The sequence below is a fragment of the Ailuropoda melanoleuca genome, chromosome 13 (genome assembly GCF_002007445.2).
Source record: "Ailuropoda melanoleuca isolate Jingjing chromosome 13, ASM200744v2, whole genome shotgun sequence".
NCBI classification, from domain to species: Eukaryota; Metazoa; Chordata; class Mammalia; order Carnivora; family Ursidae; genus Ailuropoda; species Ailuropoda melanoleuca.
The window spans coordinates 49,031,507-49,037,506 of record NC_048230.1 but is presented as its reverse complement, the minus strand read 5'-3'; the positions used below and the strand labels follow the sequence as shown (position 1 = coordinate 49,037,506).

The 6,000-nt window shown below is 50.0% G+C and overlaps 1 protein-coding gene across 1 annotated transcript in view; it reads left to right on the top strand.

Moving 5' to 3' along the window:
• Window positions 1-4,435: 4,435 nt before the first annotated feature.
• The window catches only part of ZNF831 (zinc finger protein 831), a 106,973-nt gene continuing 105,408 nt past the window's right edge, over window positions 4,436-6,000 (top strand). The window contains exon 1 of the mRNA XM_019795600.2: window positions 4,436-4,727. The gene's annotated coding sequence lies outside the window, so the exon portion shown is untranslated. The remainder of the gene's footprint in view (window positions 4,728-6,000) is intronic.

Sequence of the window (6,000 nt, the reverse complement as noted above, 5' to 3'; positions counted from 1 at the left end):
CCTAAGACGTCCAATTGCTCCAGTATCATTTGTTGAAAAGATTATCCTTCCTTCATTAAATTGCTTTTGCACCTTTGCCAGAATCAGTCAGGCATATTTGTGTCGCTCTATTTCTGGGTTCTTTATTCTGTTCTATTGATCTATGTGTTTATCTCCATCAATACCACACTGTCTTGATTACTGTAGCTATATAATAAGTCTTAAAATTAGATAGTGTGATTCCTCTGATTTTATTTCTCTTTTTCAAAATCATTTAACTATTTTAGTTCATTTAGATTTACATATAAGTCTTCAAATAAAATTGGTATTTTTAAAATTGGCTATTAAAATTTATTGAAAACAGAAGCATGTGAGTTTGATCTTTTAGCTATAGCTGTATTAAGTTGCATCAGAATAAAAATATGACAGTTTACAGTATTCATCTGTAAGTCATGTGAAATGACCTCATGGACCACCAAATTGATCCAGACTCTCATCTCCTAACACCACTGTATTGGGAGGGAGGCTCTCCATAGAATGCTGGCTTTACCCCTTGGAGAAACTCAGTCCCTTGTCTAAGGCTGACTCAGTGGTAGCTGGCTGACTCCACAGCAGTCACCTCTAAGATGGCTTGTGTTTTCTGGGTAAACCCAAAGGGAGAGCAAGCTCTGACCAACTCTGAGGCCCTGTATATACTAAATGAACCAGCCCCTCTCTTGGCACATTTGAGTGTCAGGAAGAAAGAGTCAGAAATTGGCAGTGGAATAGGAGAGAAGCTATGAAAAAGCAGAGACACGATGGAGCAAGGCATACAAAAAGCAGTGGACACTGTTGTGTAGAGAAACCTGTTCTGGGGCGCCTGGGTGGCTCAGTTGTTAAGCATCTGCCTTCAGCTCAGGGCGTGAACCCGGCGTTCTGGGATCGAGCCCCACATCGGACTCCTCCCTTGGGACCCTGCTTCTTCCTCTCCCACTCCCCCTGCTTGTGTTCCCTCTCTCGCTGGCTGTCTCTATCGCTGTCGAATAAATAAATAAAATCTTAAAAAAAAAAAAGAAACCTGTTCTCATGGTGGGAAGCACTGTTGTGCCTCCTCTGGCCTGGCAGCACCCAGGGAAGGGTGGAGAACTAGACAATCAGGCATTCCAGAGCTGTCCTACCTTCTGAACAGTACTCTTCCATTGGTAAGACCTCAAGTCCATAGTTGGGAAGGTCTGGGTCCTCTTCTTCAACAATGCCTCCATGTTTAAAGGAGTGTTTCCAAAGCTTAGGGTTCACAGAAATTGTGGAGTGCAAGATGACTTTGGATGGCACAGAACCTGGAGCTGAATAATGATGCATCACCAAATGGGAAGCTACTCTCTTTCCGACTAACCCAGCCTAGACACCTGGTCCCTCCCAGCCCTTTTTAACAAAGAGAGGTGGCCTGGGCTTTAGAGCTTCTGATAAGCATTACTCTTCAGGTAAAGTTTCATAAAATTGTTGTTTTCATTGTTGATAATAATTTGCTTACACATTTTTTTTTCTCCTTGAATAGTGCCTAGTATAAAATAGAGGTTCAAATTCTCAGCCAATGACTAAGTGAATGAATTGCGTGTGTTTTTTCATAATTCTTTGATTTTTGTCTTTTTACTCCATCTGACTATGAGCCCTGTGAAGGCAGAGACTGTCCTTTGCTTTTCCTTTACCATTTTGTTTCTAGGGCCAAGCAAACTGTTGGCACAGGAAGTTCTCAGATGTGTGACTATTGCTTGTCCTGGCTAGTGAGGGGATAGGTGAATGAGGAAGGCACAGGAAAGTCAAAACTAACAGCCTGGCCTTGCTCTCTGTTTTGGCTCCTGGAGGAAGGTGATGTAACTGGCTTGTGTGGGCCCAGTGCACTGTCCACGTCAGAAACTTGGCTTGTCATTCCTTCCTCGAAAGCCTCTCTGCAAGAGCGCTGGTCTCCGCACTGATTGCCTTGCACACACCCTGCCTTCCTTCGCTCCCATCACAGCACGCCTGGCCCTACCTGCCTCTCCTGAGTTCACACCCACCTGGGACTTCACTACCGCCCAAGAAAAAATCATTTCCAGGGCTGGACTCTTGAGTCCTGCCTCAGGGTCCCACTGAACAGAGGCGGAGTGAGGCACAGTCAGCTTTTCTTTTTGAGGCTAGGAAGTCAGCTGGAACAGAAGTCTGAACTTTAATTTCACTTTCTCTTTTTGTTGATCTCTAATAATCTGCCATGTACTGAGGACCGTACTCTAAGCTTGGCTGAAGATTTCTTTAAAAGAAAACCTCCAACCAGGCTGGACACATTACTGTTGTCAGCACAACTGTTACCCTCCTTCAGAGGAAAGGTCAACAAATAATTTCAGCTTTGTTTAAAGCCTCTTTAATGGATTCTATAAAATGCTCTAATTACCAATGATTATCCTTCGAAGTGCTTGCAAGCTTTTTAAAGCCTTTCTACACTCATTTCGCTTTGTTCACACAGAGTTCAAGTTCTCTGATGTACTTAAGCAAGAGGAGGCATTTCTTATTTTTTTTTAAATCATGTAATTTGAGTGTTTATAAGGCAGGCAGGCTTTCTCCATCTTGGTCTGAAGCAGAGAGCTTTTACTCTACTTTCCATCTGTTTCCATCTTGTTGCTCAATAAGAAATTAAATGCCATCTAAATGATATGGAAGTCTCCTTCTTATCAAACATACTGTAATTGCCTTCTGGTTTAGTCGGAATCCCATGTGGTGTCTCATTTTGAGCCCCATCGAGCCGGGCTGGAGGGTCCCCCTGGACTGGGTTCTCAGCTTCTGCTGCACCGTTGGCATTGGGGCGGGATCAGTCCCTTTTGGGGACCTCCCTGTGCATCTCTGACGTTTGGCAGCATCCCATCTATCTATTAGATTCCACGAGCACCAGCCCCTCGTTGTGACAACCAAAAATGTCCCCAGACATTGCCAAATGTCCCCTGGGGGTCAAAATCGTCCTTGGTTAGAAACAGTTTTTAGATGAGGAGGCTGGGGCTCCAAGGCCTTGTCCCAATGCCCATCGATGGGGGGCCGCGGGGCTGGCATCTCCCGGCACTGAAGGGCCACAGCAGCCCCCGTCCAGCAGAGTGCACCACCTTTTCCTCTCCTGTCCGCTCCTCCACGCCCTTGCCTGTCCCACCTGCCATTTCCAACATGAAAGCTTCCGTTGGGCAAATTCATCTCCTGGAGTTGACGCGTTTGCTCTGCTCCTCTGCCACCTTACCCGTCATGCTCTCGAGGAGCGGACGGCCCGTCTGCTTTCCGCACCGCCCAGCAGAGGTCGGCGGGCAGGGGGCTGGCTCTCAGGCCGCTCCGGGGCCTGTGCCCCAATGCGCCCCCTGATCTTGTGTGGGTGCGGCCGCAGGCTGCCCCCCTGAAAGGGAGGAGCCGGGGGGGACCCATCAGGCTGGGCGCCCGCAGCCCCTGCCAGCGGTCGGCACCCCTCGTGTTCCCTGTCCCGCCGGAACCGGAACCGCGGCCTCAGGCGCACGGCTCACCGCGTGGGGCATCCGTGAGAGTGCCCGGCTGCTGCGTCCTCACGGACACAGCCGCCCCAGCATCTCCCTCCGCCAGCTTCCTCCGCCAGCCGCAGTAGCAGTTGACTCACGCGAAGGTTCCTTGGTGGGAGGGGGCGGGCACGAGGGCGCGTGTGGGGTGCGCGCGCCTGCGTGGTGTGATCGATGGCGATGCTGGTCTGGGCCACCGTGCTCTGGGGACTGAGGTCCTGCGCGCTTTGGGAATGCTGGATTAAACCAGTAAAACAGGATTCTTAATCGCAGGACTTCTCAGAGCCTTTATCTGCTAACGTGCTCTGTGACTCTCCGAGAGCAATACCGGATACAGCGGTTAGCCAAGTAACTTGACCGTGGGACCCTCTTTGTTTTCACGGACCATCTCGTGTCACCGTTCGCAGGATAGTCCTTGAGGGGAGGGTCACCCAGCTGTGAGAGTGCATCTCGTTCCCCTGCGTCGGCCAGTTCTCAGGTAGCTTAGAGACTAGGAGGGTCGAGAGATGGCCAAATATGGAAGCCCCAAGCCCCCTTGGGTTTGATGGCTCCCGGTGGCTGGATTGCGAGCGAGACCCTGGAGAAGAGAGTCTTTCTTGAGTATCCGGGCGTCCGCGGAGCTGTGGGGTCTCGATGGTCGGACGCACCTGTGCATGTCGGCGGGCCCGGGAGTGGGTGTGTGGCTGCGAGAGACGGGGCCGGGGGAGCCCAAAGGGCCGTGTGCCCACCCTCACCCTCCTCCTCCGACACTCGAGAGGAGAGGTGAGGGGGGACAGAGTGCAGGAAGAGAAGGGAAAACAGAAGTTTCCATTTGTACCGGATGGTTTTGTTTTTTTATCTGTTTGCAAATGTTCAGTGTAATGGTTTGAAACCCAGCCGTGTAGCTGCCGCCGCCCACACACAGAGCTGCAGTGGCACAGAGCTTCAGCAGGCGAACCATATCACCAGCGTCGGCCATTAAACCCGAACCCACACCAGGGCAGGCTGCACACCTACCCCCTGGCGTCCTTCTGCCACCCCCCACCGCCCCGGCACACCCGACACCCACCACCCTCAACACACACAATTTTTTTTTTTTTTTAATTTCCAGCACTCGGTTTTCTCTAGAGAAGGCATAAAGAGAAGCAAAGGCAGAGATGGGACGAGCAGGGAGAATACTCCTGCCTCATCGGAGCCACCGGTTTTCGGGAGAGCGCGGCAGCCCCCACCTGCCTGTGGACTGAGCACATGAAGGTGAGAGAGGTCTTTGTGATTTCTTTATGCACCTGGAGGTCTGGGATGCAAGGCCAGATGAAGGGACCTTAATCATTGAGCCTTGTCTGTTGCCTCCCGAGTGATTATATCAGACAAGCATGATGGATGCTTCCTTCCAAGCACACGTAGTTATCTCTGACACAAGCCCCCACTCAGGTCCCTGTGAGAGCTTTTGAACCAGGGGGCTTCTGATCCCCCCTCCTCCACCTTCCAGCACAGCCTTCTAAGCCTGAGATATGGAGTAAGGTCTGATCCTGCCTTTGGCTTGACCTGTTGATTTCCACCCGAGGCTGCTGACCCTTCCTCCCTGAAGTGAGCACTGACCCATTCTTTTGGGGCCATATGGAATGGGGCTCCATCCAAGGGGCTTTGGGAAACCTGTTTCCCCGGTGGCCCAAGCCCAGTCATCAGAAGCAATCAGACCCAGCTGTCCAGCTAATCTGTATGAAATAGGCTTCCTTCCCAGTAGAAATCAACAAAGTTTAAAATAGAAGGGACCGTAATCGGAAACGAAGCTATGGAGTTCTGTGTGTGATGCAACAGGCAGAAACATCCGCATGGAAAATATTAAGTACAAATTACATAGCTCCCAACCATGTGAGCCAGGAAAAGAGATGATTTCCTTGCTTATTAAGCATGTTTGTGGGTCGGAGGGTAGCCAAGTGGGGACATCTCTTCTGGAAGGTTTAAACCTCTCAACAAGAAGGAGAGACATAAAAGAACAACAAAGATGGAGGGAGAGAAAAGAGGCCATAATCTAACCTACATGCAGAAGAGAAACAGATACAAAACCTCCGAATTCTGTGCAGTCAGGGGATGAATCAGTTGGAATAGGTCTATTTTTAGTTTCCAAGATCTGCTGTTACATTTTGCCTGGCATTAATTAGTGTCACAGGCATGTTTCATCCACTGGTTTGGAAGGGCCTTAGCATGTCATTCAAACTGGGAGGGGCTGACCCTCATGTAGGGGCGCTCTCTGGTCCTACGAGCCTCTCTCTGACACACACGTGTCCAGAATGTTCTGCTCTCTGACCTTGCCCTCTCTGGGTGTATCCGTTAATCTACTGGCTCCAGCCCTTGGATGTCTGGCCACTGGCCAAGGGAGAATTGTGATTGCTATGCTTTGTTTTTCAAAAAGGAAAGGCTGTACAAGCTGAAATTGGAAAAAAAAAAAAGATGTTGGATCATGGTTTGGATAAACAGAAATGGCTTTGGGGGCAACTCTGCTGCCACAAAGAAGAAGAGTGAGGCC